Raw genomic sequence first — 25811 nt, forward strand, 5'->3', positions numbered from 1 at the left:
CCAGGAAAAAAGTAGGCAATCAATATTTTTCCAAGTCTTTATGTCTTATTCTCTCAGAAAATGTTCGATTTTAACACACAATTATTTTTTAATACACACAACATGTGTATTGCACATTATACAATGTAGGTACTATTGCCAACATTATATTTCATCTAATCTAAGTTATTCTCAAAAAAAAAACAGATAAATGTTAAATACAATTGAAACGAAGTCCAATTCTAACTTGCAGGGTCGTACGTTGAGTTGCCGGTTACCTGGGCAAACTAAATTTTTGGGCCCCTTTGATATAGAAAATAAGAACAAGAACGTACTGTTTTGTACGTAAAAGCCCTCCTTTTTTTGTGCCAATAAATTTATTCACTAAAATCATTCGATAAAATTATTCAAGTAATATTTTTTGGGGCCCCAAGATAATATACAACTTTTCTTTCAAAAAAGCAATTTATTTTTTTGAGACCCCTGAGGTAAACATTTTTTTTTTTTTTAGATGAAATATTATATGGCTGGCTACCGCCCGCTTGCCCCCATGGTGTGTACGCCCCTGCTAACTTGACCTTCGAGCAACTGAAGTTTCTTTTGAAAATAGCATGGAGTTTTGGTCCTTTCGCTTCTTTGTAGATAACGTAAAAAATTGAAAGCAATTGGACGAATAGTTTCCGATATCTAGAATATACCAGGTCAAAACATGTGGTTTCGAGAGAAGCACAAAACTTCCTGTTGCAAATGCATGTAACTTGGCTAGTTATGTTCGGTCAAAAAATTATTTTGACAACAGAACTACATACATATATGAACGTTGGACGTACATACATACAAAGATTCATTTCGATATAATAAATGGAAGTATGTTAAAATTGACATATTCAAAATGGACAACATAAAAACTATGCCTCTAATGAACGCTTCTCAGGAGCGAAATTCTCTTCTCGATTTCAAGTCAGAATACAGCCATAATCACTAATACATTGATACTCAAATGTCAAGCAATTTTTTTTTTTTTTGTAAAAAGCAAAAAACAAAATCTCAGAAATCAGTGGAAGCGATTTAAACTGTTTTATGGAATTTCAGAATGAGTGAATCCTTGAGTGAAACCAATCGAAAACGACATAATACTTTTAAAGAAGAATTTTATCTCAATAAAAACGGTAAGAAACAACAACTTCCTTTTAACAAATAAGTTGCTTCACATTGAATTTTTTTATTACCTAGATGTTATAAAAAAAGAAAAACTTTCTTCAATGAAAACAAAAAGGTCCATTTAGAAGGTAATTATGATGATAAAGACAATTTAAATTATTATGCTAAATTGGAACATTGCCTCCTTGTTTTTCTTAATTGGCATCTTTCCATTAACAATCCAGGTTAAAATCAATAAAAGGCTCTATGGGAATATTAAGTTTTACTCAAAAAGAAGATAGGAATAAAAAAAAAACATAAAGAAAAACTTTTTTAATTTCTTCCGTGCTCCCAGTAGGCCAATTTGAGATCTCTAGGGAACAATTTGTAAAATGTAGAGCTTATTAACTTACCTTCTAACATGTTCCGGGATGATGGCCGGAATGCAAATAAAAAAAACGTATAAATTAAAAATCATGATGATTTGATTCTGGTTTTCACCATAAAAAATATATTTGTCTTCTGGTTGAAGCAGCTTAATGCTACCTAAATTAACTCTTAATTGAAGTCATTATTACAGAAGAAGAAGTTTTTTTTTTTATTTCAAATAAAATTTACTAAAAAAAATTTAATAGGAGTTCTTTTAAACAGAAGGAAGTTATTTCTTTTTTTTTTTCTATTTTTAAATGAAAAGGGAAAAAAGTATATCCAAAATGATTTGTAAGTTAAAAATCGAATATCCGCCCATCTATCATAGCGTTGTCATTTCGTATCGTGTTTCGAAGTAAATTCAATTTATTTGGATATCTTTTTCGACCAACCTATAGCAATCCCTCAGTCCACAGTGTAGAATCAATCAATTTAAGTCTCAATTTCCACACGATTGTTGATTTTGAAAAGAACAAAAGGAGGACTCAAAAAAGAAAAACACAATGTCTTCTTAATCCGACAATGTTATAAGTTGACAATCAATAGTCCTCATCTAATAATAACACATGCTCTATCTGTCATTATGATTGCTAGCACTCATCACTTATGAAGCTTTCCGCCTCAAAAATTATCCTGAAAACACCCACTAGGTATACAGAAATTTGGTGTTTAGATTAACGCTTGACATAATTTAGCTTTGACGACATAAAGAAAATATTTAGAGGGGTTTGTAGGCAATCTAGCTATTGTTTACGCAACAATTTCGAAATTGTTTCGACTATAGAGACATAGGCTTCAGGCAAAATGTACAAACAAGCATGTGGTTGTACTTTGTGGTTGTATTTTATTTTCAGGACGGAATTTGATAACTAAAGTATTCCAAAAATAAGAAAATAAACGCGTTTTATATCTAATTAAGTACAATTTTGATGAATCTCGCCAATAGGTAGGGTCAATGTGGGTAAATGTAAACAGGGGTAAATGAAAACATGGCTCATAACAAGCTTCAGTTAAATCTATTTGATGCATACATAAGTACAAATCGCGGACGCATGTATCTTTTAACTTATACGTCAAGCTCATTGCTGTCAAGAGAGAATTCATTCGACGAGCGTATTTTCCGTGAAAGATAATTTTTTAAAGTGCCAAACAAGTCGTTAGTCTTTCAGAAAAATTAAATATTTTTGCAGATTGAATAAAGTCAGTATAATTTGCAAATATTTTTTTGTTTTTAATTTTGATGTAGATTCTATGTGATACAAGCAAATTTTAAAATACAGGACATTTATGTCGATTTGCATGTGTTTACATTTACCCCAGAATATTTTTCATAATGGGTAAATGTAAACAACGTATTCTGGGGGTAAATATAAACATACATTTTTGGTGAAATTATTGGTTTTAATAAAAATAACATATTTTAAGTCAATTACTACTGCTAAAGTGCCGCGGAGTCACATTTTAAAGTAGCCAACACCATCATTTTCAGTGGATGATGTTGCAAAATCGGCCTTTGACGTAAAAAAACAAAAAATATTACGTTCAGAGCTGCTCAGGATGCATATTGGGCGCCTATATAAAGAATCAAAGGAAGAAAACAAAAACTTTTATTGGAATTTGAAAAAGTTTTTGTCAAATACCTTCTTCAACGTTTTTCAAGTTGTTATCCATATGATAAAGAGAAAATTCTAAATTTTATACCACCGTTTACATTTACCCCGAATTTGCAAAAAAACACAAACATGGTGGGGTATTTGTAAACATGCCATATTTGACAGTAATGTAAACAATTTGGGAAATATTTGTTTATATTTATAAAGAAGAATTGCCATCATTTCATATTTGCATTTGAAGATACCATTCAAGTTGTTCCGTGAAAACATAAAAAAATCTAAAGTCGAAAGAAAAAAAAGACATGAAATTGTTTACATTTACCCACATTGACCCTATAGAATAATTTGTTAATTAGGTATTTTTTTTTTTAGCTTTTAAAATGAAGACTAATCACTCGCCCTCGGCCTTCGTTTGAAAACAGAATGGAGCACGAAATAACGAAAACTTAATTAGTACTTAATTACATACTTATGTACATACCTACAATTATATGAACAAAATTTGTTAGAAATTTTTTCCAAAATTTTGATTTTTAAACTTAATTTTTCAAAAACTGTGTTATAAAACAGCTTGATTTAAAATTAGATAAAATACTAGGTTTTACAAAAAGGTACAGCACGTGATTGTAGTTGTAACCGTTGATTTTTAACATTTTTTTCCAAATTAAGTCAATTTTTTAGAAATTTGCCCCTCCCTTCCATACGCCCCCTCCCCCTCCATATGATTTTGTACTTTTATCGAAGAAATCTAGACGTTCTAGCTTTTGACATTTTTAAAAAAAAGTTTTCAACTCGGTTTCAAAACTTGATTTTTCAAAAAAAAATTTGAAATATATTTTTAAAATCATAAAATGTATTTTTAATGTACCTGTTAGGTACCTTTTATATAAAAATACGCTTTTATATAAAAATTTTCGTTGAAAACGGGTTAGCCATGTACGAGATATTCAGAAACCAGAAACAACCGTTCTATGGCAGGTAGGTACCGTTAATAACGGTACAAAAAATATTTGTTTCTTTCAAAAGTTGGCTTTTATGTGTAATACTACACACAAAAATTTTAATCAAAATCGTAAGAGCCGTTTTGAAAAAAAAAAAATAATTTTTCTATTTAAATTATATTAAACCTAAAAAAAAATTTAATTTAACAATAACGACGACTTAAAAATCTACTGTACGAAGGTTTGTTGAATAATTCGGCAAATAGAAAACTTTCGAAAATTTGTTCTTCGCTGTAACATGTAAGTTCATGAAGTTCTTATTACTTTATTTTAGGATATCCGCTTACTTTTTCAAAGTTTTTAACTCTTACAATTCTAATGAAATTTTACGTTCATAGATATTGGAGTTACTTATTTTCTGAAATAAAATTTGTATTTATAGTCCAGTAATTTTAGGTTTTATCTGCGGAAAAATTCCTACTGGGCTGAATTTTAGTATACAGCTTAATGACGGCTTTGTTATGAAGATGTGAAAAATCGACATTGATATCGTGTCCGCGTTAAGAGTTATAGGGGTCAAAAGGTCACAAAAACTGGTTTTTCACGATTTTCAGCAAAACGGTAAGTCTTATCAAAAAATTTTCAATGCAAGAATTGTAGACCAGATTATTATATATAAAAAGTGTCATGACACTTTTTTTCCTAAGACCCACCGTTTCTTAGGTATAACGATTCAAAAAGTTGAAGTTTAGTTGTAATCGTCATAATCCTATTCCTGAAAAAAAACTCCTAACTGAAAAGTTCCTGAAATTTCATTATTTTTTTAGCTTGAATTTCGTTCTTCAACTGTTAAGAATATGGGGAAACCAAAAAAAAAATGGAAATTTTCGCCATTTTTCCGATTGGGGCCCTTCTCCCGAAACCATTTCCCTGGGAATTTTTGTTTAGAATATGTCTGAAAATATACAGGGTGTGCAATAGAGAATGAACAACCCTAAAACGGCTTAAAGCTACACTTATGATTGTTCTAAAAACAGATAGAAAAAAGTTCTATCGCAACCAGTTCATAAAATATGGACTTTTTTTCGTTCAGTGTATTTTAAATTTTATCATCTTATGTTTTCGTTCACTACAACCACGAATGAATGAATTTTATTTATTTCTTTTTTTTATAATTTTCTACAGTAATTGGATGAGTACATAAACGCTTTAGAAACTGCAAAGCTATTGCACATTTTCGTAAAAAAAATTTTGAAATCTGTTTTTTGATGCAAAATGTAAAAAAAGTATTTTATGAAAAATTTTAAACACCTGTGGTATAAAATAAATCTATAGAAACCTAGGTGGCCATCTTTCTTAAAAATATTCTCCTTATACCAGAATATTTTTAAGAAAGTTGGCCACCTAGGTTTCTATAGATTTATTTTATACCACAGGTGTTTAAAATTTTTCATAAAATACTTTTTTTACATTTTGCATCAAAAAACAGATTTCAAAATTTTTTTTACGAAAATGTGCAATAGCTTTGCAGTTTCTAAAGCGTTTATGTAATCATCCAATTATTGTAGAAAATTATAAAAAAAAGAAATAAATAAAATTCATTCATTCGTGGTTGTAGTGAACGAAAACATAAGATGATAAAATTTAAAATACACTGAACGAAAAAAAGTCCATATTTTATGAACTGGTTGCGATAGAACTTTTTTCTATCTGTTTTTAGAACAATCATAAGTGTAGCTATAAGCCGTTTTAGGGTTGTTCATTCTCTATTGCACACCCTGTATATTTTCAGACATATTCTAAACAAAAATTCCCAGGGAAATGGTTTCGGGAGAAGGGCCCCAATCGGAAAAATGGCGAAAATTTCCATTTTTTTTTTGGTTTCCCCATATTCTTAACAGTTGAGGAACGAAATTCAAGCTAAAAAAATAATGAAATTTCAGGAACTTTTCAGTTAGGAGTTTTTTTTTCAGGAATAGGATTATGACGATTACAACTAAACTTCAACTTTTTGAATCGTTATACCTAAGAAACGGTGGGTCTTAGGAAAAAAAGTGTCATGACACTTTTTATATATAATAATCTGGTCTACAATTCTTGCATTGAAAATTTTTTGATAAGACTTACCGTTTTGCTGAAAATCGTGAAAAACCAGTTTTTGTGACCTTTTGACCCCTATAACTCTTAACGCGGACACGATATCAATGTCGATTTTTCACATCTTCATAACAAAGCCGTCATTAAGCTGTATACCAAAATTCAGCCCAGTAGGAATTTTTCCGCAGATTGGGCTTAAAAATGACTAAAATGACTGGGCTATTAAATAAATTTTGGTTTCCAGGTTTCTTATAACATACACAAAGCGAATAATATTCTTATAATTCCCGAGAATATATATTTTATATTAAAATGTTAAAACTTTTACTGCTCTATTTCATCGAATATCCAATGAACTTTATAAAGCAAACTTCGTCACATAAAAGTTTCGTTAAAAATATAGCTTCCACATCAATAGTGGTTTTAACTCATTGCTATTTCATTAAAAAAAAGCTAGAACAAACAAATTTCATTACTTCTACAAAAATGTAAAATAGAAAACCTTTTATTTTTTTGCTAGAACTAAAGGATACGTACAGCTTTTATAGCTCTTCATATAGAATACAAAGATTTACCGCTCATTTTAATATCACACAAATGCATTGAAAATTCCACTTCTAAAGCCATACGAGTATGTTAGCATGAAATACTCACTCAAAATGAGTTAAAAAAAAAAAATAAACAAACACACTTTAATTTCCTGTAAACAATGAAGTTTTTTTTTTTTTTTAATCCTCATGTGGCTGCCAGAAGCAGCAGCTCAGTGGGTTAATTTATTTTTAAATTAAATTTTCAACTTCCAAGGATGTGTGAATGAGTTACAGAGATTGTTTGTTATTCTCTAGCCATGTTGATCCTTTCATATAAAATGTGTAAGTAACATTTTTACAACACAACATGTACCTACATACAAAGACCTATAAAATGGAACGCATAAATCCTACGAAAATAAGCTTTTAACAGCATGAGTTTAGTTTATTTATTTCTTTATATTTTATTTTTTAAGGTCTCCTGCCCTAGTGGCGTCCGCATATGGTAGAAAAGTCTCGGAAATTGTTCAAACTAGCCTGGACACATTAAGTGCCCCATAGCTTAAAAAAATCACTGAACAATAAAATTAAAAGTTCACATCCTTGTTCATTACTGCAATGTATAGGATGTTGGAAATGTAATTAAATATCAGTACTGATAGAAATTTATACCAAAATTAATAAAGTTTGGAAAACACACACAATTTTCGAATAAAAAAAACAAAACATGGGAAAGTTGTATAAAAGTTGAATTATATTGTGAAGTTGAAATTTTAAGTAAAAAAAATTCAAATATTCTACTTATAGAACAATACAACTTTTAATTATTTATTTTTTTTTAACTTTATTATGTATGTGTAAATGTATTGAATGTGATATAACATGTTTTTAGGAAGGTTGTATAAAAACATTATTTTTTAATGCATTTGCTTTCCATAAAAAATTAAAAAAAAATTTATTGCAAATAAAAAAAAATGCTTTCAAATAAAATGCTTGTAAAAAAATTACATTAAAAAAAATTGAAATAAAAAAAATGTTTTTATTGCTATTGAAAAAAAAATTATTTCAACTAAAAATATTTTGCACTAAAAAAAGAATAAATGAAAAATATTTGCTTTGCAAATAAAATATTTGCTGCAAAAAAAATGTTGTGCATTAAAAAAAAAATATTATTGCAAATAAAAAATTTTCTACATTGAAAAAAAAAAAATGCAAAATGTGTGCACTAAATATTTTTTTTAACACTCGTAGAATTTCTTGCAATTTTGGCTATTTGACTATGCATGTGATATTTCAAGTATATAATTTTGAAACATTTTTATGCCCAAATTGTCAAAATTGTAAGACATTCGACAAATATTAAAAAAAAAAAATATTTTATGCACAAATTTTCTTTTTTTTTCAATGAAGAATTTTGTTGTTGTTACCGACTTCCAAAGAGGAGGAGGTATTCAACTGGTCTGTATTTTTTTTTTGTGTTTGTTAACTCATAACTTTGGACCAAGTGAACCAATTTTGACAATTTGTATTGGAAAACTGGAGGCTGCAATGTGGTCCCATTTCAATTTCGTTCAGTTCTGGCCATAGGGACTATTTGAAAAACCATAAAACCCAGTTTTGATCCATGGAAGTCGGTTTTGTTTTTTGATAAAAATGATTATTGTAAGAATACTTTTTTAATGCAAATGTATTTCAGTTGCAATAAATTTTTTGTAATACAAATTCTTTCTGTTGCAATAAATAATTTTTTTTTATGCAATTTTATTTTATTTGCAATATATATAAAAATTTTTTGAATTGATATTTTTACAACCCTGGTTTTGAGATACTTTTAAGTAACAAAAAAATAAAAATACATAATATATTACATGACTAGGTTCTATCTCAAATTAAAAATGAGTTATTTGAAGTTTTTGAGGTTTGCATATTTCTAGAAATTTTTTTAATGGACAGCAAAATAAATGTAGGTACCTAAAATGTGAAATTCATTTTTTTTGTTCAGTGCAAATATTCTAGTTCATGTGTGTGAAGTTTTATTCAAACATTCATAATTGTGAAAGTAAATACCTGCAAATACAGTCGACTCCCTCTAAGTCGAACTCGCTCTAAGTCGAATTTCCTTCTAAGTCGAACTTTTTCACAATTTTTAATGAACTATTTTAAATAAAATATATTAAATTAATCCCTTTAACTCGAATTTCCCTCTAACTCGAACCAATTTTCGAGTCCCGTGAAAGTTCGACTTAGAGATAGTCGACTCGATTTATTAATCCTCCATTTCCCCAAATAAGTTACTTATTTTCTGCCAACGAACCTTAAGAGGACAAAATGAAGATATAACGATATTTACAGCTTAATAATTAGCATTAAACTAGATACTTCGAAATAATAAAATCTTTTAAGCAAAATGTTCATACCCATTTCGGACTTAGTTAAAGTCTATTGCTTTAGATTCAGATAATAAAAACCAAATTTGTCTATTGGGGAGACTTTTTCTTGAACCACAAACAATTAAGGAAAACATAAACAGCTCATATATTTATTTATTACACTTTTTGTCCATATTTGCAAGTATAATGCTTTAACAAAAAATTGTCATCTCCGAGCTTTTATGGCTCAAGACTCGTAACATCCCTCCATATGATTGGCATTAAAATCCCATTATTTCAAGAAAATATCAACTCAATTCAAGATAAATAAACTTAAAGACTCTTTCCATTCAATAACTTTGCCATATCGGTTAGTATACCTACCAAAGCAGCTTATTTTTTTTTCTTACGAAAAAATACACAAAGTGTCATGAAATTCAATTTTCCAGCAGCTTAAAATGTGTTCATCTGCCATATTACATTTTGGCAAATAGAAAAAAAATAAAAAATACACACTGTCACATGCAACTGTATAATGGTTTTGAAATATAAAAAAAAAAAACAGGGAAAATAAGTTAAAAAAAATAAATAGAATAACGACAATTCCGTGATGTGGATTTATGGCACATTGGCGCAAGAATCGATTTCACTTTATGTGTCAAATGATGAATGCCGATGCATTTGCAGATATGAAATTTAACTGACAAGAAATGAGATTTTACGCTTAGGCAGTGTGCTATCGGAATTTTTTTTATTGTAAGTTATTGTTGGCTACCACAGAATTTTACTGTTTATTTTTTTTTTTGGTATGAAAATCAAATTATGAAATATTTTGTGATTTTAAGTTGTGTTGTGATACATAATAGGGTAGCAAATGGGTTGTTTGACTGATATTTTGTATTTTGTTTTTTTTTCGCACTAAAATCTTAAAAAAATAAAATGCACGACTGGGGCCGCACGTACTTGCTCTTGCAGTTCAAAGCACTTTTATGTTAGCTTACTTGTAGATTATAAGAGCTGCCTCTATATACATTTGAGTCTTGAAAATGTATACATTCTATATACATTTTTAAGAAATTTGATTGATGTAGGGGAAGAGCCGGCATGGAGGTTAAATAAATTAGTTAGTTAGTTAAATAATTTTTTTTTTATTTGACTTGACTTTTTTGAGAAAAACTAAGAATGCAATTTTACTGCAATTACTTTGAATATTACGTATGCAAAATTTTATCAAAATCATTAGAGCCATTTTTGAGAAAATTGCAATAACTCCATAATGATGTACGGGAAGAGCCGACATCCGCGATTTAAAAAAAAATATAATGACCATATTTCCACTATCCGTATTTTTTGAGAAAAACTAAAAACGCAGTTATGTTAGAACTATATACAGCATTACGTGTGTTAAATTTAATCAAAATCGTTAGAGCCGTCTTCGAGAAATTTGCAATAACTCGAAAATTTTGTATGGAGGGTATACGTTCTAAGCGAGATATTAAAAAACAAAAAAAAACCAACCTTGAAAATTACGAAATAAACATCCATACCAAATTTCAAGAAAATCCGTCAACCCGTTTAGGCTGTAGCTACTTGTACAGATGGACGCACGGACGCACGGACGCACAGACCGACGGACGTCATGACGAAACCCACTTTTTTGGACTTCTCCATCATCGTAATGTTAGTTTTGATTAAAACCTCGAATTTTTTTTTTGACACGAAACCAATACTTGCCCTATTGAGCAAGTAAAAAAATAAATACACGACTAAGTTGTATGAACTTGCATTTAGAATTCAAAATGCTAAAAATTTTAACACTTTTTATACACAAATTTGGTACATAACCAGGTTCCTGGGCGCTGGGTTTACGAATTACTTTAAAGTAGGTAGGTATGTAGCGTTAATTTGAGACTCCGCAGAGTGGTTTGGTAACTATTTTTAGTGGATCATTATAGTTATACCAATATAGGGAAATTTTAATCTTATCAAAAACGGCTCCAACAATTTTGTCAAAACGGTACACTAACAGTGCGTTTATTTAAACCTTTTTTGAAGTTATACTTCTTATGGGAGGGTGAGTATAAAAATTTACTTTTTGACAAGAATGTCAAAGGGATTATGACGCGATCACCCTGGGTAGCAGGGCTGTCGTTTTACCTTTAGAGTAGGCAGTACTTTAGTATTTAAAAATGCAGTACGCCGCAGTACGGCAAACATAAAACACACAACACGTTGCAAGTTACATGTTTCATGTGGCAAGTTGCATGTGGCAAGTTGTATGTGGCAAGTTACATGTGGCAAGTTGCATGTGGCAAGTTGCATGTGGCAAGTTGTATGTGGCAAGTTGCGTGTGGCAAGTTGCATGTGACAAGCTGCATGTAGCAAGTTGCGTGTAGCAAGTTGCATGTGGGAAGTTGCATGCGACAATTTGCATGTGGTAATTTCCATGTGGCAAGTTGCCAGGGTTGCAAAAAGCTCACATTTCAGCTCAGCTCACAGCTCAGCTCAAATTTGAGCTAGCACACTTTTGAGATAGACACCATAGCTCAGCTCATTTGAGCTGAGCTGAGCTGAAAGTGAGCTGAGCTGAAAGTGAGCGCCCCCAACTTCCAACGCCTATATCTCGGAATTTGAAGAAAATGAAAAAAAAAAATTGATGCCAAAAGGTAGCGGGGACTCTAACCTACATTTGGGTACAACTCCCATCCCTGTAGGTCCACGCGTTCTCAAACCGGGAGAACTTAAAAGTAAAAAAAAAATAGGCACGATTCTGAAAAAATAGGCATGATGTGGCGGTTTAACATTGAAGGCGATTTTTTTAAAAATCTGACAATGTGCAAAGCGTAGGCCCATGACACAAGCTATCATTTGGCATCACTCCCAAAAATTGCTCTCAAGCGGTTTAGCTTCTAGGAGCGTTCAAAGATTCAGGGATTTTTCGAAAAAAAATTTTACCCCAACTTTCAAAGGCGATTTTCTCGGAATTTTGAAAAAAATCGAAAAACCGGATTATACCACTATCGGGTAGCTGAGAATATAAGCTTCCATATAGCACCACTCCCCTGTCTCTAGATCAAAGCGTAGCTCCCAGAAGTTTTTTCGCTCGCCCAACTTCCAACGCCTATATCGCGGAATTTTGAAGAAAATGAAAAAAAAATTGTTTGATGCCAAAAGGTAGCGTGGACTCTAACCTACATTTGGGTACAACTCCCATCCCTGTAGGTCCACGCGTTCTCAAACCGGGAGAACTTAAAAGTAAAAAAAAAAAATAGGCACGATTCTGAAAAAATAGGCATGATGTGGCGGTTTAACATTGAAGGCGATTTTTTAAAAATCTGACAATGTGCAAAGCGTAGGCCCATGACACAAGCTATCATTTGGCATCACTCCCAAAAATTGCTCTCAAGCGGTTTACCTTCCAGGAGCGTTCAAAGATTGGGGGATTTTTCGAAAAAAAAATTTACCCCAACTTTCAAACGCGATTTTCTCGGAATTTTAAAAAAAGTCGAAAAACCGGATTGTACCGGAATTTTTTTTTATGATAAAAAAAGAAATATTTTACTAAAAAAATAGAAATGTATTTACTATTAAAAAAACCAAGAAAAAAGATCACGAAAAATTATCTGTTTTATTTATAAAAATATCCATGTGTTCAAATAATTCCATTAATAACACTAGAACCAAACATCTTAAGCTATGGTGTTTTATAAAAGTTTAAAATATCTTCATATTTCATTATACTTTCCAAATAAAAATCTATGTATCCTCAGACCCATCACAGCTCAGCTCACTTTACCTTAGCTCACCCAACAGCTCAGCTCAACAATCAGCTCAGCTCACTTTCAGCTCAGCTCAAATGAGCTGAGCTATGGTACATAGCTCAAAAGTGAGCTAGCTCAAAATTTTAGCTGAGCTCAGCTAACTTTTGAGCTTTGTAGCAACCCTGCAAGTTCCATATTGCTACTACTAGTGCTGAAGCACACACAATTCTCATAAAATTACCATATGGCACATTTTATGCGCAATTCATTTACTTTCGTTAAGCATATACGGTACGTTCTGAACCGCACAACATGAGTAAATTTCACAGAATAAATTGAAAACTACATGGACGCAAGGAGGATGAAAGAATTAATTTATTGTTCACTTGATAAAAATGTAAAAAAACGAAGTGTTAATAATAGAAATTAAAAATATCAAATGAAATTCATTTACATATACTGAATGAGAAGTATAACTTCAGTCGCGTGTACATGTGTACACACACTCTTTTTTTCTTTAAAAAACGTAGGTATTTTATGAATTTTTTTTTCAAATTTTGTTGTCATATTTTGATGATTATACCATTGAATAATATTACAAATAGAAGTGGACACCCAGGGAAACATCCGCTGTTTTCTCACTGTCTCTAGTATCGTGCGTGTTTATTGTTTAGGTTTGTGAATTTAAAAAAATTAAGAAATGCAAATCCAACAATCCAAAAGCAAATCCAGCAACCCAAAATCATTTTTTGTTTACATTACGAGAAGACAAATTAATTCAATTTGTCAAAAAAAATCTTTGCAAAAAAAAAAAAGAAAACACATTTTCAATTTTTACCGGTATTCGAACCTAGGCTAGTAGGAGTAAAAGGCATCGACCTTGTTCGCTGGACTAATATGGCTTTTCAATATACGAAAACTTATATCAATTTAAGCTCTTTTAAATATATAATAGTGATTATGAATTTTTTTTATGAAGGTTTAAAAAAATAATTAGACGCAACTCGAAAATACATGATAGTTTAGGAACAACCCTATGTAGTTCATCTACTTATTTTCCGATACTCCCATAGTTGCATGAGTAATCTGCGTTGTCACTTCTATTTGTAAATTATTCAATGATTATACCTATAGCTACCAAAGTATGTACCAAATTTGTATATAAAAAGTCTTAACATTTTTAGCATTTTGAATTGTAAGTACAAATTCATACAACTTAAGCTATGATTACACGGTCAACGAAATCGGTCAACGCGTTGGCTCTCTGACGTAAAAATGACGTCACAATCTGTCCCAAGAGTGTCACGTCGTGTGATCGTCAACGAAAACTGCTGTCATTGCGTTGACGGGTACGATGACACCAGGGCCGTCTTTAACTGTCCTGGGGCCCTTGGGCACACAAGAATTTGGGGCCCTTTTGGTAAGTAAAATAAGTACAATGGTTGGCTTAAAGGCAATGGTTATGGTTAAAAAGGGGTGCCAATATATCGTTTCATATAAAGTAAAGGGGGTGCCAATAATACGTGCATCGAGACATCAATCGTTGCCACTACCAATAATTGTACCCTGTATCCGTTATAAGTTTCAGTTTGAAGAATTGGAAAAAAGAGCTCAAACGGATTGATAGATTTGCTAAAAACTCGGTACAGACGATTTCTACGTAATTTTCAAGAGCGGTTTTTTTTATTTTTTGCCTTTTTATTTTAATGTCTCTTTTTCAACGGATATCTACAATATAAAGTTTTCGAGATCTTGCAATTTTCTCAAAAACGGATAAAGATTTTGCTTTGAAAAAAAATATGTTTTGCTGCAAATAAGGCCGCACTTTTGAAAGAAGAAAAATATTTTTTGGACCGTTATTAACGGTACCTACTTGCCATAGAACCGATTTCTTAATGAAAACGACATAACCGATTTTAATGAAAATTTTTACATAAAAAGATTTATACTGACATTAAAACTAAGAAAACTTAAAAAAAAAAAATTATTTTGGATATTTTTTTTTGTGTGCCGGGGATGACAGCATAGCAACATGTCGCGACAGTGCCAGCACACAAAAAAAAAGTTGTATGTACTAGGAACCAGACCTATCTTTCTATATGTGTTTGGACCCGCTGAATCCGAATTTCAAGTCCGTTTTTCCCGGTCACCCTCCAGTTTTGAGAAAAATGCAACAATGACCCCAAAAAAGGTAAAAAAAACTTCCTTTTTTTGAGTTTTTTTGCATTTTACTCAAAACTGGAGGGTGACAGGGCCAAACAGGCTTGAAATTCTAATTCAGCGGGTCCTAAAACATATAGAAAGATAGGTCTGGTTCCTGGTACATGACATTTTTTTTGTGTGCCGGTGTTATTTTTGGATTTAAAAAATAAATTTTTTTTTTTTGAAAAACAATTTTTTTAAAAGTTATTTAATGAATTTTATGTGTCAATCTTTAAATACGAGAACAATTCGCAATTCAAATTAAAACCATTGTACCATGGCGTTTTCCATTGAACCAAAACATTGATGTACCGTCGCGACGCGTCGACGAGCCGGCAATAGTTTTTTCTCAAACGTTTTCCAACGGAAAAAGGATTGATGTTTTTTGCCGACAAATTGTTTTTTTTTCGTCTTTTAATACGAATTACTCATATTTTTACACTGATTTTAACACGCACTGCAAATTTGACAGTTTTGCAAACTTCAAACGAAATTATTATTTAAGGAAAAAGATAATGGAAGAGAATTCGTTGTTTTTATTAATAAATAATAAATAATCTTACCTACGGTGGAAAAAAGGTATTTTTCTTGTTTTTTGAAAATATTATTGTCTTATTTTTTTTTTTTGAAAATTGAATTTGGGTTTGGTGGTTTGGATTAAAAATTTTGTCCGCATACAACGCCACATAGTTTGTTTTCTTTTTGAAAACATATATTTTCCGTATAAGTGTAGAAAAAAATTTATTTGATTGTTTGGTTGCCATATAAAAACTAAAATTTTTTGGTAGATGGTCTGACCGACAAAAATGTTTTGAGAATATAATATTCGTTTCTTCGGGGCCCCCCTGAGAATGGGGGCCCTGGGCACGGGCCCCATGTGCCCTTATGGTAAAGACGGCATTGGATGACACTCGCGTTGACTCACATTTTTGGGTCAACGCATTGACTATTTTCGATGACCGTGTAATCTCTCTGTCGATGCCATTGTTACGCGTTGACAGGGTTTTAGGACTGGGTGTCATCGCAATGACCCTGTCCCAGCGTTGACGCGGCAGAATTTAATACCGTGTCATCGTTTTAGAATGACATTGTTTTTTGTATAGAAATATGATGAAAGTGGGATTGGGAAAATTTTTTGTAGGACGATTATTTGAATGGTGTACCGTTTTGGAGAGAGGGGGGTTCTCATTTCACCTTTTTTTTTTTACAAGCTAAGACCATAACCATTAACATTGGTATAAGCGTTTGAAGGTGGCCCTGGCCATGTTGATTTTTTTTCGATTTTTTAAAAATCAAATGTGGAAACTTTTTTTTTCTAATTTTTCTACACAAATTTATTAATTTTAAATTTGCATTCGTTCAACAATCTTATTAGAATTCATTTAAGACTTTTATCTTAAAAGTTCATTGCGTATATCTCGAAATATTTACATTTCAATGCAACAATGTCAAACATATTTCCGTTTAATTTTTCTATGATTTTTTCTATGAATTTTTCTCCGCTTTTTTTTACAAAATATTTTTGGAAAATTTAAATTTTTGCTCTGTGTCAAACAGTGTGATCTACAGTTTTGCGAGTCAACGCGTTGACACTGCTAAGTAAACGTCACGTTGACACACCTGCGCGTCAACGTAATTTAGGACAACATTGACGCAATAGTGTCAATCGTGTGATAGTCAATGTTTTATGCATTGACACTGTGAACGTTGACGGTGAGATGACAGAGAGAATATGGATTTTTTCTTGACGTCAGAGAGTCAACGTGTTGACCGATTTCGTTGACCGTGTACTTTAGTCGTGTATTTATTTTTTTTTTTTTTAAAGATTTTACTGCAAAAGTTTAATCGAGTTAAATTAAGCATACAATTTGTAAAATCTGGGAATCCATTGAAAGTCGATGAATCTGTAAAACTAGTATAGGGCTGCATTATTAAAAGGTCAAATAAGAAAGTTGAAAAAAAAATTTCACCGCTCTCGATTACAACAAATTTTAAGGACCGTTTACTGAAAAATATGTCATCCGTATGAAATCGTTCAATCGGAATTGCTGTCTCATTTTAGATTTTGCTCAAACTCAAATAATTTGAATGAATGAATGAATTATTCATGATGATTTCATTTTAACTTGCGTGGTTTCCCCGCTACCCGCATTCGAACTTTTGCAAAACGTCATTTTTATGTTACTATAGTTTTGCGTCTATTGAAGATATCTTTTTGTTTGAAACGGCATTTTAAAGCTTAAGAATAGTAATTTTTGAATAAATATTAGAAAATTAGTGTTCAAGTTGGTAGAGTTTTTTGTACTTTTTTACTTTTTATGATGAAATGAGCAATTTCAATAATCTTGTGGTCAGCGCAAGACACGGAATGGCTGAGAATCTGTTAAAAAATTCCGAAGTTATTGTTAGAACAGTATATGAAAACTACAAGTGTTTTGAAGAAGAAGGGGTGACATTTTTGAAAATATTTATTTTTTCAGCGGATAAAGTGGTCAAACGCCAACTTAATTTCATTTCCGATATTCTGCATCGATACAGAGTCCAAAAAGTTATTAAATATTTATTTACCTAATTTTAATATTGTGACATTTCCCTAAACGTTAAAAAATCGATTTTTTGTGGTGCCATTAATATTTAATTATAATTAGGTACTATGTTTTTGGGAAAAAATTGTTATTTTTATAACTTCTACTCCTAATAACCTCTAATTTATTCTTTTTCATATTTTTTTTGTATATAGTAAAATAATAAAACAGAATTATTAATAAACTTAATTGCATAAAGGCTTGAATTAGCATTTCAACATTTCCCTTTTTACATTTCCATAAATTAGCAATTATTTGTGTTTATTTTTCATAAATATTATAGATGAATATCTCTATACAAAGCCAACATTTAAAATTATTTTCGATCCTTCAGTGCCAACAGTGGGACAAATTGATCTTCAAAGAAAACCAAAATTGTTGTGATTAAATTGGATATGGTCACTTAAACTTTATGCTATTACTTTAGTTAAATACATTATTATGTTAGTCAGAAATTAACGCAGATAAAATTCATAGTCAAAAATCATTAGGAGCCCGAAAATACTAGATGCCGATCAAAATACCAAATAACAAAAGTTACTAAGCCTTTTAAGATATTTTGGAAGCAAGGAACATTTCAACCATATTTAATTAATTCAATTAGAATTTGTTGTTAAAAAATGCCTAAGGTAAATGAAGCAATTTAATTTAATAATTATCAATAAATTTAAAATTTGAATCTTTCCCACTGTCACTCGGTTAGATAAGTCAACAAGATTTCAATGAAAATAGATATCTATACACTATACCCTTTTTCACACTGAGCAAACAATCGTTTCAAAATATTGAAATTAATATACACCCCATGGCCATTTGTGCGTTATGCCGTTATGGCGGCTGCTGTTTGCAAACAAAACGACATGGCAATCAATTAAGTTCTTAAAGTTAAACAAATTTACCATAACCGGCCTCGAAAAATTAAACAAAACAAATCCTCACTATACCTATCTTTCTATCTATTTATCAGGAATATTTTATATTAAATCATCAACACAGCATATTGTGTACTTAAAATGTCCTTTCCTTAGCAGGTTATATAACTATGTTGACTCTGTGTTAAAAATAGAACGATTTATAAAAGGACGATAGAGAAAGAAACCATAGAGCGACACAAAAACTGGTGAATCAATAGTGTTGAGAAGCTATGAGTGTGGGAGATTTCTGATCCTTCGTAACAGTTCATGACCTCGGCACGAAACGGAAGAAGGAGTATCTACGAGTATTATTTTGAGTGGAGGAGTTCCTCTGCTTTAGCAAAAACAACCAACAGTGCTTAGCACGTGACAAGGATATGGGTTTGCTGGATATCTAGAAGGATATAGCCTGTTGCAAAGGCAGACAAAAATACATTCATTTTCAATCTCTGACATCAGTTTTAATCATTGATGACATGAACGAATGCGTGTGTTAAAGAATGCCACCGTTCACTGCAACAGAAGAGTCGATTTGCAGTGCTCGTGGCCTTTGATATCAGGTCGATAGAGCCCCTGGAGTATTTTTATGTTATATTTTAAAACACGGATACAAAAGTGTAATATTACTAGTACAGCAGTTCTTGAGGTTGAGAGAGATATAGTTTTGTTTGTCTGCCAGGGTTGCCTACACATGTTTTACAATTTTATGTTATCTATGTACATTTGTACATACAGTTGCCTACGCTCTTTCATTGTCCGACCAACATTTCAAAGAGAGTGAAAAAGGGGTAAAATGAACAATGGGGAGGGGCCTTCAAGTTACAGTAGGTGGCCACATGATTATGACCTATGAAAATTTCACAAATTTGTTACGCTAAAATCTAATTTTATTTTATTTTTTCTGCACAGTAATTATTATTATTGATACAGTCAAATAAGGTGAAAAAAGGGGTAAACCTTGGAATGAATGCTAATAGAAAATTTTTTTCTCAATATCTTATTTTTGGCATTCTATAACTTACCTCAAAAGTCTAGAAAAATCTCATGTCCGCAAGTCACGATTTCAAGGCTAAAGCGCGAAATAGAGATTTTCAAAATTAACAATAATAGACGATGGTATTATGATAAACATGATTTCAAGGTATTTTTTAATGCTGGTTTCAAAAAATCAAGGCAATCTGATGTCTCTGAAAAAAGTTATAACTGTTTTTCTTCTGTTTATCCATATTATTATAACAGTTTCAAACTTACTACCTAAAAACCCTTAAAAGTTATGGTAGAGGAACCAAATTTTTCATGAAAGTTTTCATATACATTATCATTAAGAATCAAATCAATGCAATGGAAAAATGGTATTTTTTGCGAAAAGGGGAAATTTTGGGATATGCACTAAAAAACATCCTGGTGCAATTTTGGAAGCGGAGAAGCGTGTGGATGGGGAATAATCCGACTTGTACTTTGATATCTTATACTGCAATTAACAATAAAATGCAAAGACAGTTTAGTTATTAATTTTTGTGATTGTTAAACCTAATTTGACTGTACTATGGATGCTGGAGAATCCAAAAACAGGAGATCCTACAATGCCGACATGGCAACATGGTGACATAGCAACATAGCGATATGGCGACATGACATACAAATACAGACGTAGCGACATAGCGACATATTTACTTTTATGTTATTTTGTTTGCGAAGTAAATTTCCTGATCTTTTAAAGTTTTCATATGACGAATGGATCTAAATATTGCTAAGGAATATTGAATCGTCAGTTGTGGGAACGGAATAAGTCCACTTTTTTTAAAATTGACATTTTGTTGCAAATTTCAATAGGTATATCTCTAATAAATATGATTTAAAATCATGAAAATATAAAAAATATAAAAACCAGCATAAAAGTGTTCATACATGCGTTTCGCCCCGATGTAATGGTTGGGCTCATCAGAAGATGACCATTACACCTTGTCTTGACGCATATTTTCCCGAATAAATCGAGACTGGTTTTTATATTTTTTATATTTTCATGATTTTAAATCATATTTATTAAAAATAAACGGTGTTCAGAAAAAACAATTCGACTGTTAACAGTCAAATATTTCTTCAATATATCTCGAAAACAAAGCATAATATTTATAAATATTTATAAATTATTATAAATCAATTTTAATATCAGAAAAATGTTTTTAAAAAATTGAAAACAAAAATTCCATACCAAAACAGGCCAAAAAAAACATGAAAAAAAGTCAAGAAAAGCGATTTTTTGAGTTTTTTTTACTTTTTTAACGGTATTTTTTTTCGGGCTGAGATGTATTGCTCTTTATAAATACAGAAGATAATTTCCTTCAAAATGCTGGGCTCAAAAAGTTTTTTCATTGAAAATTAACCGAAGAATGACCATTCGAACCTATCTTTATTTTCCCATTTTTTGTTATACTCAAGTAAAAAATAGACCACAACAAAAATTTTTGTTTTACTATGTATAACACTTTTTTACTTTGATTACTCAAACTCTATCAGTAGTTAATCGATTGCTATCATTAAAAATTTTGTTTTAAATAAATTATATGTTTATTTCATTCAAATTTTTCAAACCGTAAGTTGCAAGAACGGAATAAGTCCAACGTTTAAAAACCGTTATACCTAGCTACCAGAACCGGCTAAAAACAAAATTTTTATCTCATTCCACTTAAATCCACGTGATCTTCATTTTATCTATAGGTCTTGCATCTCAAAAAAGTTTAATATTTAGCCATCTTTAAAGCATAAAAATAATTGTTACGAAGTAACTTGATATAAACTAAACAAATCTACATCTTGAAGTCGTTAAGACAAAATACTGAGTGATATTGTTTATTATATTGCAAGTGTAATTACACCCTAGTTGAAAGCATCTGTTGTGGCCGATCACACGACAAGAACATAATGTACTTTGGACAGATTCTGACGTTGTTTTTACGTTGGTTACTCTCTCACCGTGCGTTGATTATTATTCCATACAAAATTAAAAATGTTTTTTACATCATCACGAGCTTAACACTGAAAAGGCCACAATAACCAACAAAATGAAATGTTAAATTTTGACTTACTTTCTATCACATAAAATGGTTTTGGTATAATAAAGATCAGAGAATGGTCCACTGAGGTCAACTCTTCTTATAATTTGTTAATCCAAACAGATTTTTTTCTTTACTTATTGAATAATAGAAATGTTACGTATACACCGCAGTGACCGATGTAATTTTATGTTAAGAAAATTGAGATTTGGTTTATTCATAGGTATAACATTTTTTTTATTACAGAAAGTTACATCAGGGCTCCTAATAAAAAATCTGTTGCGAGCTTTAAAAAGAATAGGTTAGATCGATTTTTTGTTAAATTTGGATACAAATCGCTGGCTGAGAATCATATTGTTGTACTTTTTATGGAAAAACCTGCAGATATGCAACCTACATATAAACAATATTAAAATTGAGCTCTATTTTTTCATCAATAAGTTTCGATATTTCCGTCACTTTAACTTCAAATTTCGAAATCATAATAGGGTAAAAAAAAATTTTCAGTATAAAATCAAAAATTTTGAAAGGCAGAATTTCAAGAAAAAAGTGTTTGTTGATTTACCAATGTATTCAATATTGGAATAAGAGGTAAATGAGCATTTTATTATTTGTAAAATTTAGTCGGCTTACAACATACATACATATACATACATAAGTCCAATTTAGAAAATTCTTTGATTACGTTTGTTGTTTCATTATCCAGAAAAACAGTATGTTAGCAACATGATGCATCATTTTGAAAGTCCTTTTTGATATTAAAACACAGCCAAACAAGCAGTAAGTAATTAATTTTTTTAGTTTTGGTTTATTTGGAAAATGTTCATAGTTTTAAAATTTGTGATTTGATATTTTATATTTCGGGATTTCATCGAGTATTTTCCAAAGCGTAAAACGCATGTATCTCGTATCTGCGTTGTATTTCCTTATTGACGCTTAATTTTAATGAGCAATTTACTCACTTGCAAAATGTGTAAGCTTATAACCAATTTGACTAGCGAAATTGGTTAAAAAATCTTTTGGTCTGTCGGATATGGAGAGCACTCCATATCCGACAATAGAAAAAAAAATATCCATTTCGAATGAACTTATTTTGGAAGAAAAAACCCTTATATGTAGCAATATTTCCACTCAAAACAAATTCAAAACACGTTTGGTGTATATTGTTGAAGATCAACTTCAACTTGAAGTACCAAAATACTTGTGAAATTCACCATAACATATACCAACCAACACAACAAGTTGGTGTGGTGATACAGATTTTTTCCAGTTCAATAAGATTTTTGTTTGTTGTATTTTGTTGAACTTTCTTTGATGTATCTACCTATCTAGCATAACAAGCATCTTCTTTCTTGACATTGAAGATTGACGACGTGAATTGAATAGAAGAAGAAGTGCTGGAGTGCTCTCGTCCACAATCTTTGAATGAAAAAGGTTGAGTTCTTATGAATAATTTTATACAGAATTTTCCTTCTACATCAAGTACAATGTAAGTGAATAAGGTTGTTGTTTAAAATAGAAAAAAAAAAGAAGACAGAAAATCATCGAAGGACATCAGCAACAACTACTGACTGCCTGCGGTAAAACTACTACAAGAAAACTTTGTCAATTTTCTTTTTGTTGCATTGATCTATTTCAAAGTCTTCCATGTATAATATATCGACATAAAAGTTGGAAAGGAAGATTCACTTTGTTATGGACAGGGGCACATATACTAATCTGATGTCATACATCAAATAAAAATATTTCTGCACTTTAAAGAATCCTACATATCAATATGAGTTCAGGTATTTATTTTTTTTTTTAAATGAAAAAAATTCAAACATTGAAACTTGAAAGCAAGCTTCTAGGAAGCTTGAATTCTAAGAAAATTCAATGGAAAGATGAGAATATTGTAATGAATGATATGTGAGTTGTATCTTTTGTGACTGCTTTAATTTGAAAAAGAAGAGTTGTACTTTTTTTGAAATATCTTGACATAAAAGAATAAGTTATTTTCTATGGAAGACTTGATATTCGATTTTTCTTGGAGCAAATAAATACTTATATCAGAAGGTAGAAAAGTAAGTGGAAAATATCAAACTTGATATTACTACCTATGATAAAGGATACAAAAAAAGCAAAATCGTTTTGGTTATTCAGTCAACTAGTTTTTGAGTGCATAATTTTTTTCAGCCGTTGTCAGTGTCTGAAAATGTGTAGGTATATCAACCAGAGAACTAGTATTAAAATATGCAACCATAAACTTCTTGAAATTTTACTAAAAACTTCTGGTTCCGAGAAAGATGTAATTTTCTTATAACAGTTTCTTATTTAACTTTGTCATAGCCATATGTTATCATTTCATAACGTTTCATGAAACTTGTAGTTCTGCCATTTATAAATTCAATGCTATATGTCGTTTTGTAAATCTGGGTTATTACTGCAAATGTCAAAAGGAATTTATATCTCTGTAATTAGGTTGAGTCAAACAGCTGTGTTTCACAAGAAAAACAAAACACCTATTTTCTTCAAAAAACTATTTTCACTACGCCGAATTTACACTCATCAGACTAAATTTTTCAAATGATTTTATGTCAGGTATCTTCAACTTAGAACCAAAATCTATAAAAGGAATTTTTGCGTTTTTGAAATATCGATTTCAGTTTATGATTAAAATCTATACGATGCAGTAAGTAACACATTTTATGGGGAGTAACTGCTTAAAATCGTAGTGATTTAAAACAAGATGAAAAGAAAAAGCGACAGGAAAAAGCAATTGATTATAACTTTTTTGTTTTAACAGATAGATGAATGAAATTTATACTGTAGGTAGGTAATAAAATAAACTATTATTGTACAAAATTTCAATTAGTTTCATATTCAAAATTATGAGATAACGGTGAAAAGATGTTCTTTTTCTAAACACGTTATATCTTTTGATCTAGAGCTTATACAATGTACCTAGTTTAGTTTGTTGGTTTTTTTAGTACTTCAGCTATTATTTACAAAAAACATGGTACATTAAGTCTTCTTTGTTTTTACTTTCTAACGTGTTAAGAGTACAACGCAATTAATAAATAACAATAATTTAACAATTTAAATAATTAAATTACCTACAAACATATAACAAAAAAAAAAAAAATATAAAAAAATACAATTATGAGAAATAACAGATTATACAATTAATTGTGGAATCTAACAAAATACATATATAATTTGACGTTTACAGCTGTTTAGGTTGTTTTCTGACTTGAGTTCATTTGGCAAGGTGTTGAAGATTTGTAAGCCAAAAAAATCATATTTCCCATATGATTTTCCTACATGGGAAAGATTGTGTTTTTGAGTTTGGAATCTTATAACTTTTTAATGGTTCATCAAAAATGCTAGATGTAATCATTTTCTTGTATAAAATTGAACGCTCTACAAAATGCATTTATAAAAATTTAAAAAAACCGACGCGAAAAATTAATTAAAATAATTTTTAGTTGAAAAAATGAATAATTCGAATTTATTGAAGAAATCTAATATGATAGTATTAGGGGTTTGAGAGTTATATAAAAAGATCTGTGAAACCAAAACACAACATAGAATACAAATTGTTTGGAAAACCTTATAGTTTCGTCAAAATATTGAACAAAAATGAAGACAAAATTACATTTTATATTTTAAAGTTGAATAACTTCCAAACGGGGCAGTTTATCAAAAAAATTAATGTAGAGCGTTCAATTTTATACAAGAAAATGATAAAATCTAACCTTTTTGATGAACCATTAAAAAGTTATAAGATTCCAAACTCAAAAACACAATCTTTCCCATGCAAATCATATGGGAAATAGAAATTTGCGATGCGGCGGTACTTAATGTTAATATTAAGGGCTGAGACTTTTACAGTATTTTTTTTTCGTCATTTCCAACAATATTTTCAAAAATGCTTTGAACAAATGCTTTTTTTAATCAGTCTAACCCACATAGTTAACTAAACGATACAAATAAGAAGGCATTAGATAAGAAAAAATCATTACGACCTACTCATGCATTTTATTTCCTTTGATAGGCTCTATACTTATAAAATTCTGAAAGCTTAAGAGTTGAGTCCTAAACTAAGTTAAGAAAAAGTGAATACCGTTCAATACCTTCAATTATATGAAAGAAAAAATTATATTTTTCCAAAACTGCCTTTAATTAATTATTTAATAAATTTTTTTAATAAATATAA

General features: G+C 30.5%; 1 protein-coding gene across 7 annotated transcripts in view; it reads left to right on the forward strand.

Annotated features, from left to right (window-relative positions):
* Positions 1–25811, forward strand: part of LOC129912097 (allatostatin-A receptor-like) — a 164823-nt gene that overhangs the window by 38650 nt on the left and 100362 nt on the right. For 2 of the 7 annotated variants that reach the window (XM_055990208.1, XM_055990207.1), the window contains exon 1: positions 22267–22393. The exons of 1 other annotated variant lie outside the window; for it this stretch is intronic. The gene's annotated coding sequence lies outside the window, so the exon portion shown is untranslated. Of the gene's footprint in view, positions 1–22073; positions 22205–22265; positions 22394–25811 lie in introns of those variants that run through there. 4 more of the 7 variants (XM_055990203.1, XM_055990206.1, XM_055990202.1 and 1 more) reach the window with 4 other exon arrangements.

This window comes from Episyrphus balteatus, chromosome 2, assembly GCF_945859705.1.
Source record: "Episyrphus balteatus chromosome 2, idEpiBalt1.1, whole genome shotgun sequence".
In the NCBI taxonomy this organism is placed as follows: Eukaryota; Metazoa; Arthropoda; class Insecta; order Diptera; family Syrphidae; genus Episyrphus; species Episyrphus balteatus.